A 14,920-nucleotide genomic window follows, 5' to 3' on the forward strand; every position below is an offset into this window, starting at 1 on the left:
CCATGAGAATCCAAGTCATTTGTATCAGAGTACAATGTGTGTTGGTATGCTACATGTAAGGGCCAAAGAAGGAATGTGCCACCCCAGATGGGACTCGAACCCACAATCCCTGGCTTAGGAGGCCAGTGCCTTATCCATTAGGCCACTGGGGCATGCTGTAGAAGTGCAGCAATTAGGCTTTTGCTCCACAGAGACTGCACAATGCCTCTTGCAGCAAATGAGTTGCAAATGGACGTACTTCTTTTCCTTGTGTTGTGCCATGGATTTTGCAGGTGATATAGCTCTTGCCAGCTTCCTCCACTGCTCTTCAACAAGCAAAAGCATTGGTCTCATTCTTTTTGGTCCTCACTCAAAACAAGCTTCCCTTGTTGGGCAATGACAGCTCCTGCGTGTAGCAGTGGCATACTGGCACCCTTTGGCTTGAATGTTTTGGGTCATAGGAGAAAGGTGATTAAAGGAAGCAAAAGGGCAACTATCTCTGCTCCAGGTGAGGCTCGAACTCACAACCTCAGCATTGCTCAACAGATACTGTCTTATAAGTACCGCGCGCTAACCGATTGCGCCACTGGAGCTCCGTTGCTGCTGTTGGGGAGGTGCCTTTATCACCAGGACACTTGGCCTGTGATGCGTAACTCGTTAAAATGAAGCACATGTCATAAATCATTATAAGATCAAGTCAATTGTTTGTTAAGAAGAAAACCGGTAGAAGACAGGGAGCGTTTGTCCAAATCAGCAAGCCAAGGTGACTATTAAGATCATCTCCATAGAGGTGAGTGGACTTCAATGGAGGCTTGACACAGACTAGGAGCACACAACCACACTTTTTTTGTGGTGGTGAGAGAATAGGCCATGAGAGCAGGCTTTGAAAGCCATGAATACCTCTGAAAAGGTGTGAGATCATTCTGGTCTGCTGCTAAATGTGCATGTTCCTACTGCATGTAAGGCGATAATAAGGAAAAGCACACCTATCTCAAGTCATGTTTTATCCCCAGCAGGTGCCACTCCTCCAGAGTCGCAATGCAGTCGGCTGAGTTGGGCAGACTACACATGCAGGCATGATGCAGGGAATCCCTGGGGTATTTACTGGGCAAGGCGTATCTTACACACAGCACCCAAAATGACAGATTGAATTTATTATTATAGAAGATATAAATATATATGACAGCAGAGCCGGCCAATTGAGATGTTCACAATTGCGTGTTGCATCTAGCTTTGAAGTGGGTCCGTGAAAATCAGCAGGAAGTGCATTTTGAAGGTGGATTTGCTATGATTTTCCATAGTGTGGTGACATGATAGTGACTTTACATTTCTTTGACCTTTTGTAACGAGATGTGGGATACCCATTGAAAGCCTTGTCGAATTTCAAGTGGACCTGAACTCAGAACGTCCTTTCTGCTCTAAAAGATACGCAACAGCATAACAACCTTTAAACAAGAAACATTTCTTTGTTACAGCTAATAGAAATCCTAAGAGAAATCTGCACTGTTTCTACTTCCTGACTGATGGAAGCAGACATATTGTTAACAGCCTGTGCTTTCAAATGAGCTTATCTGCCATTGGCAGTCATGTGACCCAGAGTGATCACCACAACTAGTGATTAGACACAAATGAGGGGGACAGGCTAAAGTCTCTAAATACATACACAGGGTGCATTTCTCTATGTTTTCCTTCTTTCCTGTGCAAGAGTTCTGGTCCACTTTAAAAGCCTTTGGCAGCCATGAGAATCCAAGTCATTTGTATCAGAGTACAATGTGTGTTGGTACGCTACATGTAAGGGCCAAAGAAGGAATGTGCCACCGCAGATGGGACTCGAACCCACAATCCCTGGCTTAGGAGGCCAGTGCCTTATCCATTAGGCCACTGGGGCATGCTGTAGAAGTGCAGCAAGTAGGCTTTTGCTCCACAGAGACTGCACAATGCCTCTTGCAGCAAATAAGTTGCAAATGGACGTACTTCTTTTCCTTGTGTTGTGCCATGGATTTTGCAGGTGATATAGCTCTTGCCAGCTTCCTCCACTGCTCTTCAACAAGCAAAAGCATTGGTCTCATTCTTTTTGGTCCTCACTCAAAACAAGCTTCCCTTGTTGGGCAATGACAGCTCCTGCGTGTAGCAGTGGCATACTGGCACCCTTTGGCTTGAATGTTTTGGGTCATAGGAGAAAGGTGATTAAAGGAAGCAAAAGGGCAACTATCTCTGCTCCAGGTGAGGCTCGAACTCACAACCTCAGCATTGCTCAACAGATACTGTCTTATAAGTACCGCACGCTAACCGATTGCGCCACTGGAGCTCCGTTGCTGCTGTTGGGGAGGTGCCTTTATCACCAGGACACTTGGCCTGTGATGCGTAACTCGTTAAAATGAAGCACATGTCATAAATCATTATAAGACCAAGTCAATTGTTTGTTAAGAAGAAAACCGGTAGAAGACAGGGAGCGTTTGTCCAAATCAGCAAGCCAAGGTGACTATTAAGATCATCTCCATAGAGGTGAGTGGACTTCAATGGAGGCTTGACACAGACTAGGAGCACGCAATCACACTTTTTTTGTGGTGGTGAGAGAATAGGCCATGAGAGCAGGCTTTGAAAGCCATGAATACCTCTGAAAAGGTGTGAGATCATTCTGGTCTGCTGCTAAATGTGCATGTTCCTACTGCATATAAGGCGATAATAAGGAAAAGCACACCTATCTCAAGTCATGTTTTATCCCCAGCAGGTGCCACTCCTCCAGAGTCGCAATGCAGTCGGCTGAGTTGGGCAGACTACACATGCAGGCATGATGCAGGGAATCCCTGGGGTATTTACTGGGCAAGGCGTATCTTACACACAGCACCCAAAATGACAGATTGAATTTATTATTATAGAAGATATAAATATATATGACAGCAGAGCCGGCCAATTGAGATGTTCAGAATTGCGCGTTGCATCTAGCTTTGAAGTGGGTCCGTGAAAATCAGCAGGAAGTGCATTTTGAAGGTGGATTTGCTATGATTTTCCATAGTGTGGTGACATGATAGTGACTTTACATTTCTTTGACCTTTTGTAACGAGATGTGGGATACCCATTGAAAGCCTTGTCGAATTTCAAGTGGACCTGAACTCAAAACGTCCTTTCTGCTCTAAAAGATACGCAACAGCATAACAACCTTTAAACAAGAAACATTTCTTTGTTACAGCTAATAGAAATCCTAAGATAAATCTGCACTGTTTCTACTTCCTGACTGATGGAAGCAGACATATTGTTAACAGGCTGTGCTTTCAAATGAGCTTATCTGCCATTGGCAGTCATGTGACCCAGGGTGATCACCACAACTAGTGATTAGACACAAATGAGGGGGACAGGCTAAAGTCTCTAAATACATACACAGGGTGCATTTCTCTATGTTTTCCTTCTTTCCTGTGCAAGAGTTCTGGTCCACTTTAAAAGCCTTTGGCAGCCTTGAGAATCCAAGTCATTTGTATCAGAGTACAATGTGAGTTGGTATGCTACATGTAAGGGCCAAAGAAGGAATGCGCCACCCCAGATGGGACTCGAACCCACAATCCCTGGCTTAGGAGGCCAGTGCCTTATCCATTAGGTCACTGGGGCATGCTGTAGAAGTGCAGCAAGTAGGCTTTTGCTCCACAGAGACTGCACAATGCCTCTTGCAGCAAATGAGTTGCAAATGGATGTACTTCTTTTCCTTGTGTTGTGCCATGGATTTTGCAGGTGATATAGCTCTTGCCAGCTTCCTCCACTGCTCTTCAACAAGCAAAAGCATTGGTCTCATTCTTTTTGGTCCTCACTCAAAACAAGCTTCCCTTGCCCTTGTTGGGCAATGGCAGCTCCTGCGTGTAGCAGTGGCATACTGGCACCCTTTGGCTTGAATGTTTTGGGTCATAGGAGAAAGGTGATTAAAGGAAGCAAAAGGGCAACTATCTCTGCTCCAGGTGAGGCTCAAACTCACAACCTCAGCATTGCTCAACAGATACTGTCTTATAAGTACCGCGCGCTAACTGATTGCGCCACTGGAGCTCCGTTGCTGCTGTTGGGGAGGTGCCTTTATCACCAGGACACTTGGCCTGTGATGCGTAACTCGTTAAAATGAAGCACATGTCATAAATCATTATAAGACCAAGTCAATTGTTTGTTAAGAAGAAAACCGGTAGAAGACAGGGAGCGTTTGTCCAAATCAGCAAGCCAAGGTGACTATTAAGATCATCTCCATAGAGGTGAGTGGACTTCAATGGAGGCTTGACACAGACTAGGAGCACACAATCACACTTTTTTTGTGGTGGTGAGAGAATAGGCCATGAGAGCAGGCTTTGAAAGCCATGAATACCTCTGAAAAGGTGTGAGATCATTCTGGTCTGCTGCTAAATGTGCATGTTCCTACTGCATATAAGGCGATAATAAGGAAAAGCACACCTATCTCAAGTCATGTTTTATCCCCAGCAGGTGCCACTCCTCCAGAGTCGCAATGCAGTCGGCTGAGTTGGGTAGACTACACATGCAGGCATGATGCAGGGAATCCCTGGGGTATTTACTGGGCAAGGCGTATCTTACACACAGCACCCAAAATGACAGATTGAATTTATTATTATAGAAGATATAAATATATATGACAGCAGAGCCGGCCAATTGAGATGTTCACAATTGCGCGTTGCATCTAGCTTTGAAGTGGGTCCGTGAAAATCAGCAGGAAGTGCATTTTGAAGGTGGATTTGCTATGATTTTCCATAGTGTGGTGACATGATAGTGACTTTACATTTCTTTGACCTTTTGTAACGAGATGTGGGATACCCATTGAAAGCCTTGTCGAATTTCAAGTGGACCTGAACTCAAAACGTCCTTTCTGCTCTAAAAGATACGCAACAGCATAACAACCTTTAAACAAGAAACATTTCTTTGTTACAGCTAATAGAAATCCTAAGATAAATCTGCACTGTTTCTACTTCCTGACTGATGGAAGCAGACATATTGTTAACAGGCTGTGCTTTCAAATGAGCTTATCTGCCATTGGCAGTCATGTGACCCAGGGTGATCACCACAACTAGTGATTAGACACAAATGAGGGGGACAGGCTAAAGTCTCTAAATACATACACAGGGTGCATTTCTCTATGTTCTCCTTCTTTCCTGTGCAAGAGTTCTGGTCCACTTTAAAAGCCTTTGGCAGCCATGAGAATCCAAGTCATTTGTATCAGAGTACAATGTGTGTTGGTATGCTACATGTAAGGGCCAAAGAAGGAATGTGCCACCCCAGATGGGACTCGAACCCACAATCCCTGGCTTAGGAGGCCAGTGCCTTATCCATTAGGCCACTGGGGCATGCTGTAGAAGTGCAGCAAGTAGGCTTTTGCTCCACAGAGACTGCACAATGCCTCTTGCAGCAAATGAGTTGCAAATGGACGTACTTCTTTTCCTTGTGTTGTGCCATGGATTTTGCAGGTGATATAGCTCTTGCCAGCTTCCTCCACTGCTCTTCAACAAGCAAAAGCATTGGTCTCATTCTTTTTGGTCCTCACTCAAAACAAGCTTCCCTTGTTGGGCAATGACAGCTCCTGCGTGTAGCAGTGGCATACTGGCACCCTTTGGCTTGAATGTTTTGGGTCATAGGAGAAAGGTGATTAAAGGAAGCAAAAGGGCAACTATCTCTGCTCCAGGTGAGGCTCGAACTCACTACCTCAGCATTGCTCAACAGATACTGTCTTATAAGTACCGCGCACTAACCGATTGCGCCACTGGAGCTCCGTTGCTGCTGTTGGGGAGGTGCCTTTATCACCAGGACACTTGGCCTGTGATGCGTAACTCGTTAAAATGAAGCACATGTCATAAATCATTATAAGATCAAGTCAATTGTTTGTTAAGAAGAAAACCGGTAGAAGACAGGGAGCGTTTGTCCAAATCAGCAAGCCAAGGTGACTATTAAGATCATCTCCATAGAGGTGAGTGGACTTCAATGGAGGCTTGACACAGACTAGGAGCACACAACCACACTTTTTTTGTGGTGGTGAGAGAATAGGCCATGAGAGCAGGCTTTGAAAGCCATGAATACCTCTGAAAAGGTGTGAGATCATTCTGGTCTGCTGCTAAATGTGGATGTTCCTACTGCATATAAGGCGATAATAAGGAAAAGCACACCTATCTCAAGTCATGTTTTATCCCCAGCAGGTGCCACTCCTCCAGAGTCGCAATGCAGTCGGCTGAGTTGGGCAGACTACACATGCAGGCATGATGCAGGGAATCCCTGGGGTATTTACTGGGCAAGGCGTATCTTACACACAGCACCCAAAATGACAGATTGAATTTATTATTATAGAAGATATAAATATATATGACAGCAGAGCCGGCCAATTGAGATGTTCACAATTGCGCGTTGCATCTAGCTTTGAAGTGGGTCCGTGAAAATCAGCAGGAAGTGCATTTTGAAGGTGGATTTGCTATGATTTTCCATAGTGTGGTGACATGATAGTGACTTTACATTTCTTTGACCTTTTGTAACGAGATGTGGGATACCCATTGAAAGCCTTGTCGAATTTCAAGTGGACCTGAACTCAGAACGTCCTTTCTGCTCTAAAAGATACGCAACAGCATAACAACCTTTAAACAAGAAACATTTCTTTGTTACAGCTAATAGAAATCCTAAGAGAAATCTGCACTGTTTCTACTTCCTGACTGATGGAAGCAGACATATTGTTAACAGCCTGTGCTTTCAAATGAGCTTATCTGCCATTGGCAGTCATGTGACCCAGGGTGATCACCACAACTAGTGATTAGACACAAATGAGGGGGACAGGCTAAAGTCTCTAAATACATACACAGGGTGCATTTCTCTATGTTTTCCTTCTTTCCTGTGCAAGAGTTCTGGTCCACTTTAAAAGCCTTTGGCAGCCATGAGAATCCAAGTCATTTGTATCAGAGTACAATGTGAGTTGGTATGCTACATGTAAGGGCCAAAGAAGGAATGTGCCACCCCAGATGGGACTCGAACCCACAATCCCTGGCTTAGGAGGCCAGTGCCTTATCCATTAGGCCACTGGGGCATGCTGTAGAAGTGCAGCAAGTAGGCTTTTGCTCCACAGAGACTGCACAATGCCTCTTGCAGCAAATGAGTTGCAAATGGACGTACTTCTTTTCCTTGTGTTGTGCCATGGATTTTGCAGGTGATATAGCTCTTGCCAGCTTCCTCCACTGCTCTTCAACAAGCAAAAGCATTGGTCTCATTCTTTTTGGTCCTCACTCAAAACAAGCTTCCCTTGTTGGGCAATGACAGCTCCTGCGTGTAGCAGTGGCATACTGGCAACCTTTGGCTTGAATGTTTTGGGTCATAGGAGAAAGGTGATTAAAGGAAGCAAAAGGGCAACTTTCTCTGCTCCAGGTGAGGCTCGAACTCACTACCTCAGCATTGCTCAACAGATACTGTCTTATAAGTACCGCGCGCTAACCGATTGCGCCACTGGAGCTCCGTTGCTGCTGTTGGGGAGGTGCCTTTATCACCAGGACACTTGGCCTGTGATGCGTAACTCGTTAAAATGAAGCACATGTCATAAATCATTATAAGATCAAGTCAATTGTTTGTTAAGAAGAAAACCGGTAGAAGACAGGGAGCGTTTGTCCAAATCAGCAAGCCAAGGTGACTATTAAGATCATCTCCATAGAGGTGAGTGGACTTCAATGGAGGCTTGACACAGACTAGGAGCACACAATCACACTTTTTTTGTGGTGGTGAGAGAATAGGCCATGAGAGCAGGCTTTGAAAGCCATGAATACCTCTGAAAAGGTGTGAGATCATTCTGGTCTGCTGCTAAATGTGCATGTTCCTACTGCATATAAGGCGATAATAAGGAAAAGCACACCTATCTCAAGTCATGTTTTATCCCCAGCAGGTGCCACTCCTCCAGAGTCGCAATGCAGTCGGCTGAGTTGGGCAGACTACACATGCAGGCATGATGCAGGGAATCCCTGGGGTATTTACTGGGCAAGGCGTATCTTACACACAGCACCCAAAATGACAGATTGAATTTATTATTATAGAAGATATAAATATTTCCATATGTCTCCATGGCAGCACGATCGGGTTAGCCCCGCCCCTCTAACCCCCATAGGACCTTTTAACTATAAATGGCTCCCTATGACTCCCTTCCCTAGTCTTTTTTTCGTCCTCGCCATTACCTACCATGGACCTGGTGTATGCTGACCCTTCTATCTAAGAATCCTTACCGTATAGGCTATGCCTCTCCTATACGAAGGTCGGTAAAGTCTAAATGATGAGACTGACACACTGTTGCTGGTCGCAGTAGGTAAGCCTAAAAGTTTGAGTAAATCTCATATTTACATGCCAAGATATATACCTTGATAATGGCAAAGGCTGGGGGTCCGGTGTGGCTAAATGCCTCTGAAGATGACGCTCGGTAAGTCCTCTCCGTGCTGCCTGATAAACGCCTGCCGCCACTATGCCTCACAACAAACGCCGCCGCACATTCGGATTCCGGAAGAAAAAGACATCCTCACGCATGCGCAGACCATTCCCTTAGGTCGGGTCGACATGTATTCCGGGGTGCGCTCCGGCGTACGTCACGCTTCCGCCTCGGCTCTTCCGTCTCCTCCTCCCTGACTGGTCACATGACAGCATCAGCGGGGAGAAACTATAAAGGAAGTAAGGAGAGTATCAACTCCCTCACAGACGCAGCCACTTCACGCCGGACACCGGGGAGACATGGAGCAGAGTGATGGCGAAAGTAAGTGGACAATAGAAGCTGAAATGTTTTTTTTAAAAAAAAAAAAAAAAAAAAAAAGTGCTTTACACGAAGGTTATTGCCAGACTAAAAATGCTGTATTTTCTAGCAGGTGCAGGCGGCATGGAGCAGGGAGCGCCAGACACAGACCAGACTCCTGTTGAGGAGCATAGACAGGATTCTAGGTAGGAGGGGAGGGGGTTACTGTAAGGTAAGATTATTTAGTTTCAGCTAAGAGTGCCATACTAACTGAATCTCCTGGCTGTTGTCTTACAGACAGAAGCAGCAGGAGAAGGAAAGATCAAAATCTGTAAGAAGGTCTGATCACTATGATGAACCATATAGAAGGAGATCACCTTCAAGGCACAGATCCCGATCTAAGAGACGATCTAGGTCAAGATCGAGAAGACGTGACCGTACTAGATCACCTTATAGAAACAGATCACATCACAGGCATTCATCAAGGAAAAGATGCTGGGCCTGTGGACAGGAAGTTATGCCAGGGAAGCTGGTATGCCAGGAATGTTTCAATACCATGGCAAAAGAGCCAGAACAACCCAAAGATATTACTACAATAATTAAGGAAGCTGTGCAGGAAAAAATGCACGAATATATATCTAATCTACCTAATTACTACCCAACCCACACAACGGAACAGCCGGATCCATCCCAAGCCTCTGATGCAGAAGGGGAATTATCAGAAGTGGGATTTGACTTTAATTTAGTGCAGCCTTTTATCAAATCAATTAGAGAAGCTATGGAATGGCCGGAAGAACAAGTTCAAATACTAGTCCGAATACTAGTCAAAAACAGTACTTTCCACATCTGAAAAAATCTATTAAACCTTTTCCACTCATTAATACAATTCATGAGGTAATTACAGAGGAATGGAAAAAAGTGGATAAAAAGATAACTGTCACTAACCGTTTCAACAAGCTTTATCCTATGGAAGAAGGAAAATTGACTACATTAGAAGAAACGCCTAAAGTGGATGCAGCAGTAGTGGGGTTATCAAAGCATATGACACTACCCAAGGACGATTCGGGGGGTTTTAAAGATCCACTTGAGAAAAAGATGGATGCGGAACTTAAAAAAGTGTATATTTCATCAGGTGCAGCATGCAAACCGGCCATAGCACTTACTTCTATATCCGAAGCATTAAGATCATGGATTTATAATATTGAAGAGGCCTTGAGGGCCGACACTGAAAAAGACGCTATAATAGCCGCCCTAGATGATCTGAAACTGACGGCGGATTTCGTAGGAGAAGCAGCTGTGGACGTCCTGCGGTGCTCAGCTCGATCGATGCTACATTCCGTGGTTACCAAAAGGGCACTATGGTTAAAAAATTGGTCAGCTGATGCAGCATCAAAACAACAATGGTGTCAAATACCGTACGATGGAAAAAACCTATTTGGAGAAGAACTGGATACGGCCATTCGACGAATTACAGGAGGTAATTCGGGAGTGATACCACAAGACCGTAAAACAAGGAGACCCAATTTTTCTCAGAGGAGAACCTTTCAACAAAGTCGCTATAGAACCAACGCAAGTTACAGACCGGGTAGAGAATACAGAAGATCATGGCAGAGTTCGCAATCAAGCCTACAACGTTTAAACAAACAAAAGAAAACCGCACCACCTACGAATATACAAAAGAGCTTTTGAAGTATACTCTGCCCAGAAGTCACCAGTGGGAGGCAGACTAAAGTCCTTCAAAGACATCTGGGCGAAAGAGATACAAGACCACTGGGTAACACAGACGGTTACGACAGGTCATCAATGGACATTTATAACAGACCCTCCGGATATGTTCAAGGTCACAAGAATACCAAGGTCAGAGACCACACAGAAAGTCCTGATAGACTATATACAAGAACTAATTCAAAAAAATGCGGTCCAAGAAGTCCCACACAAAGAGAGGGGAAAGGGAGTTTACTCCCCACTATTCTTGGTCAGGAAGAAGACCGGGGACCTCCGACCAGTAATGGACCTCAGGTATCTCAACAAATACATACAACTGGAACACTTCAAAATGGAGACATTACAAACCATCTCCAAGGTGGTAATGATGCAAGATTGGGCAATTTCAGTAGACCTTCAAGATGCCTATCTCCATATATTAATACACAAACAGTTCCGAAGATACCTAAGGTTTGCGATAGGGGACCTTCACCTGCAATTCAGATGTCTACCGTTCGGAATCTGCACAGCCCCACGCACGTTTACAAAAGTATTGGTGGCTTTGGTACAACATCTGAGAGTCGATGGACTCAGACTATACCATTACCTGGACGATTTATTATTACTTCATCACGACCACAATACAATACTGGCACACAGACAGATCCTATTGACAGAGCTCGACAGATTCGGCTGGAAAATCAACATAGCCAAGAGTCAGCTAGATCCATCCAGGGAAATCACGTTCCTAGGAGCCCAATTTCGGACACAACTCAACGAAATAGGCCTACCACTGGACAAACAAACCAAAATACAAAAGTTAGCGCGGAACATGTTGGGAGCCACCACAATAACAGCAAGACAATGCCTCAGTTTTCTAGGAACCTTGAACTCCACAATAACAATGGTGAAATGGTCACAGTGGCATTCCCGTCAATGGCAGAAAGGTTTTTTATCCCAGTGGAAAAACAGAACAATGCATCAGCAAATAATAGTAACACCAGCTATGAAACACAGCCTACTCTGGTGGACAAGATTAAAAAATCTAAACAAACCATTACCCCTAGAGATCCTATCACAGGCCATACTTACTACAGACGCCAGTCAGAGAGGTTGGGGAGCGGTCCTACAGACCCAGTCCATACAGGACAGATGGAAAACAACACAGAACCATACTCCGGCCAACATATTAGAAATAAGAGCAGCCTACTTAGCACTGAAAAGATTCCAGAATCAACTGGAGGGGAAACATGTCATGTTGAAGATGGACAACTGTACAGCAGTGGCATATATAAGACACCAAGGGGGAACAAAGTCCTGGAGACTACTGCAAGAGGTATCACCTATCTTCCAGCTTGCAGAGCAGAAGTTCAGCGGTCTAACAGCAACCTATCTGCCGGGAGTGGAGAATCAGAAGGCAGACTTCCTAAGCAGACAAGACTTGGACAACAACGAGTGGTGCCTACAGATGGAAATATTCCAGGAACTGTGCAAAAAACTGGGATCTCCCCAACTGGATCTTATGGCAACCTCATCCAACACTCGATGCAAGAATTTCATATCCAGGAGGTACACACCAAAAGCTATAGCGACAGATGCACTAACAGCAGCATGGGATTTCGACTTGGCATATGTCTTCCCCCCGATTCCGTTGATACACAAATTACTACTCAGATTAAGCCGAGAATATGTGACGTTAATTGCAATCATACCGTATTGGCCCCCTATTATGGCAAATGAAGACACAACAGCCGATAATGCTCCCGAAAGTTCCGGACTTGATAACGCAGGGTCCAATATCTCATCCCGATCTGAACAGTCTAAATCTAGCAGCATGGAGCTTGAAAGGGGGAAGTTGGAGAGTTTAGGTTGTTCCACGGCAGTGATAGAAACTATGTTAAAGGCCAGGAAACCAACCACAAATAACACCTATCAGAGAGTTTGGGGGAGGTTCCTAGAGTTTGCTAATAGCATTAGATGTGATCCTCTAAAACCAAAAGTGACAGAGATTCTACACTTCCTACAATCTGGAATGGAAAAGGGTTTAGGTTTCCACTCCCTCAAAGTACAGGTCTCAGCATTATCAGCCCTGACGGATCAGAAATGGGCCTTCAATCCGTTAGTATCACAGTTTCTCAAGGGGGTAATGAAGGAAAAACCCCCCCGTAAAACAGTATTTCCTAAATGGGACTTACCCTTGGTATTGGACAGTTTGTCAAAAACGCCATATTTTCCAACCGATAACTGTACACTTTTACAATTGACCCATAAAGCAGTCTTTCTGGTGGCCATGTCGTCCGCCAGAAGGATCTCTGAGATTCAAGCACTGGGCTGGCAAGAACCATCTCTCACATTCTTCCCAGATAGGGTCGTTTTGAGACCAATACAGCACTTCATTCCCAAGGTATCAACCCTTTTCCACTTTAACCAGGAATGGACTCTACCAACTTTACTCGGAGAACAAAACCTAGATCCCCATCCGTTAGATGTAGGTCAAACACTTAAAGACTATGTACAAAAAACCAAAGACTTAAGACAAACGGACAGGCTATTCATAATCCCTACAGGCTATAGAAAGGGACAACCGGCATCGTCAAGGACAATCGCCCACTGGATTGTAACCATGATTCAGAACGCATATAAAAATAATGACTTATCTCCTCCGCAGCAGATAACTGCACACTCCACCAGGGGTGTTGCAGCTTCTTGGGCTGCGTTTACAAAAGTCTCAGCTGAAAAGGTGTGCCAGGCGGCCAGTTGGTCGTCTGTCAATACCTTCATGAGACACTACAGAGTGGATCCTTCTGTTAATTCCACTAGACAATTTGGAGAAAATGTTTTGAGTGCTAACATGTTTGGTGTGAAGAAATAAATTTTCAGCATTACACCTCATCCCTCCCTGTGTAATTTTTGGCTAGTTAACTCCCGATCGTGCTGCCATGGAGACATATGGAAAACGGAAAATTGAATTCTTACCTGCCGGTAATTTTCCTTTCCAGATGTATCCATGGCAGCACGAGGCTCCCACCCTAGATTCGGTAATGCCGAGACTAAAAGACTAGGGAAGGGAGTCATAGGGAGCCATTTATAGTTAAAAGGTCCTATGGGGGTTAGAGGGGCGGGGCTAACCCGATCGTGCTGCCATGGATACATCTGGAAAGGAAAATTACCGGCAGGTAAGAATTCAATTTTCCGTTATATGACAGCAGAGCCGGCCAATTGAGATGTTCACAATTGCGCGTTGCATCTAGCTTTGAAGTGGGTCCGTGAAAATCAGCAGGAAGTGCATTTTGAAGGTGGATTTGCTATGATTTTCCATAGTGTGGTGACATGATAGTGACTTTACATTTCTTTGACCTTTTGTAACGAGATGTGGGATACCCATTGAAAGCCTTGTCAAATTTCAAGTGGACCTGAACTCAGAACGTCCTTTCTGCTCTAAAAGATACGCAACAGCATAACAACCTTTAAACAAGAAACATTTCTTTGTTACAGCTAATAGAAATCCTAAGAGAAATCTGCACTGTTTCTACTTCCTGACTGATGGAAGCAGACATATTGTTAACAGGCTGTGCTTTCAAATGAGCTTATCTGCCATTGGCAGTCATGTGACCCAGGGTGATCACCACAACTAGTGATTAGACACAAATGAGGGGGACAGGCTAAAGTCTCTAAATACATACACAGGGTGCATTTCTCTATGTTCTCCTTCTTTCCTGTGCAAGAGTTCTGGTCCACTTTAAAAGCCTTTGGCAGCCATGAGAATCCAAGTCATTAGTATCAGAGTACAATGTGTGTTGGTACGCTACATGTAAGGGCCAAAGAAGGAATGTGCCACCCCAGATGGGACTCGAACCCACAATCCCTGTCTTAGGAGGCCAGTGCCTTATCCATTAGGCCACTGGGGCATGCTGTAGAAGTGCAGCAAGTAGGCTTTTGCTCCACAGAGACTGCACAATGCCTCTTGCAGCAAATGAGTTGCAAATGGACGTACTTCTTTTCCTTGTGTTGTGCCATGGATTTTGCAGGTGATATAGCTCTTGCCAGCTTCCTCCACTGCTCTTCAACAAGCAAAAGCATTGGTCTCATTCTTTTTGGTCCTCACTCAAAACAAGCTTCCCTTGTTGGGCAATGACAGCTCCTGCGTGTAGCAGTGGCATACTGGCACCCTTTGGCTTGAATGTTTTGGGTCATAGGAGAAAGGTGATTAAAGGAAGCAAAAGGGCAACTATCTCTGCTCCAGGTGAGGCTCGAACTCACAACCTCAGCATTGCTCAACAGATACTGTCTTATAAGTACCGCGCGCTAACCGATTGCGCCACTGGAGCTCCGTTGCTGCTTTTGGGGAGGTGCCTTTATCACCAGGACACTTGGCCTGTGATGCGTAACTCGTTAAAATGAAGCACATGTCATAAATCATTATAAGACCAAGTCAATTGTTTGTTAAGAAGAAAACCGGTAGAAGACAGGGAGCGTTTGTCCAAATCAGCAAGCCAAGGTGACTATTAAGATCATCTCCATAGAGGT

At 44.8% G+C, this 14,920-nt stretch overlaps 12 non-coding genes across 12 annotated transcripts; all 12 read right to left on the reverse strand.

Moving 5' to 3' along the window:
• Positions 1 to 79: 79 nt before the first annotated feature.
• On the reverse strand, positions 80 to 152 carry TRNAR-CCU (transfer RNA arginine (anticodon CCU)). The gene has a single exon. It is a non-coding gene; the product is annotated as a tRNA-Arg (tRNA).
• A 327-nt stretch (positions 153 to 479) lies between these two features.
• Positions 480 to 572, reverse strand: TRNAI-UAU (transfer RNA isoleucine (anticodon UAU)). Its single transcript is given in 2 exon segments — positions 480 to 515; positions 535 to 572. It is a non-coding gene; the product is annotated as a tRNA-Ile (tRNA).
• A 1,222-nt stretch (positions 573 to 1,794) lies between these two features.
• TRNAR-CCU (transfer RNA arginine (anticodon CCU)) lies at positions 1,795 to 1,867 on the reverse strand. The gene has a single exon. It is a non-coding gene; the product is annotated as a tRNA-Arg (tRNA).
• Positions 1,868 to 2,194: 327 nt separating this feature from the next.
• TRNAI-UAU (transfer RNA isoleucine (anticodon UAU)) lies at positions 2,195 to 2,287 on the reverse strand. The gene is given in 2 exon segments: positions 2,195 to 2,230; positions 2,250 to 2,287. It is a non-coding gene; the product is annotated as a tRNA-Ile (tRNA).
• Positions 2,288 to 3,509: 1,222 nt separating this feature from the next.
• On the reverse strand, positions 3,510 to 3,582 carry TRNAR-CCU (transfer RNA arginine (anticodon CCU)). Its single transcript has one exon. It is a non-coding gene; the product is annotated as a tRNA-Arg (tRNA).
• Positions 3,583 to 3,915: 333 nt separating this feature from the next.
• Positions 3,916 to 4,008, reverse strand: TRNAI-UAU (transfer RNA isoleucine (anticodon UAU)). The gene is given in 2 exon segments: positions 3,916 to 3,951; positions 3,971 to 4,008. It is a non-coding gene; the product is annotated as a tRNA-Ile (tRNA).
• Positions 4,009 to 5,230: 1,222 nt separating this feature from the next.
• On the reverse strand, positions 5,231 to 5,303 carry TRNAR-CCU (transfer RNA arginine (anticodon CCU)). Its single transcript has one exon. It is a non-coding gene; the product is annotated as a tRNA-Arg (tRNA).
• Positions 5,304 to 5,630: 327 nt separating this feature from the next.
• TRNAI-UAU (transfer RNA isoleucine (anticodon UAU)) lies at positions 5,631 to 5,723 on the reverse strand. The gene is given in 2 exon segments: positions 5,631 to 5,666; positions 5,686 to 5,723. It is a non-coding gene; the product is annotated as a tRNA-Ile (tRNA).
• Positions 5,724 to 6,945: 1,222 nt separating this feature from the next.
• Positions 6,946 to 7,018, reverse strand: TRNAR-CCU (transfer RNA arginine (anticodon CCU)). The gene has a single exon. It is a non-coding gene; the product is annotated as a tRNA-Arg (tRNA).
• Positions 7,019 to 7,345: 327 nt separating this feature from the next.
• On the reverse strand, positions 7,346 to 7,438 carry TRNAI-UAU (transfer RNA isoleucine (anticodon UAU)). The gene is given in 2 exon segments: positions 7,346 to 7,381; positions 7,401 to 7,438. It is a non-coding gene; the product is annotated as a tRNA-Ile (tRNA).
• A 6,790-nt stretch (positions 7,439 to 14,228) lies between these two features.
• Positions 14,229 to 14,301, reverse strand: TRNAR-CCU (transfer RNA arginine (anticodon CCU)). Its single transcript has one exon. It is a non-coding gene; the product is annotated as a tRNA-Arg (tRNA).
• Positions 14,302 to 14,628: 327 nt separating this feature from the next.
• Positions 14,629 to 14,721, reverse strand: TRNAI-UAU (transfer RNA isoleucine (anticodon UAU)). The gene is given in 2 exon segments: positions 14,629 to 14,664; positions 14,684 to 14,721. It is a non-coding gene; the product is annotated as a tRNA-Ile (tRNA).
• Between the last annotated feature and the right edge of the window lie 199 nt (positions 14,722 to 14,920).

The sequence above is a fragment of the Hyperolius riggenbachi genome, chromosome 3 (assembly GCF_040937935.1).
Source record: "Hyperolius riggenbachi isolate aHypRig1 chromosome 3, aHypRig1.pri, whole genome shotgun sequence".
NCBI classification, from domain to species: Eukaryota; Metazoa; Chordata; class Amphibia; order Anura; family Hyperoliidae; genus Hyperolius; species Hyperolius riggenbachi.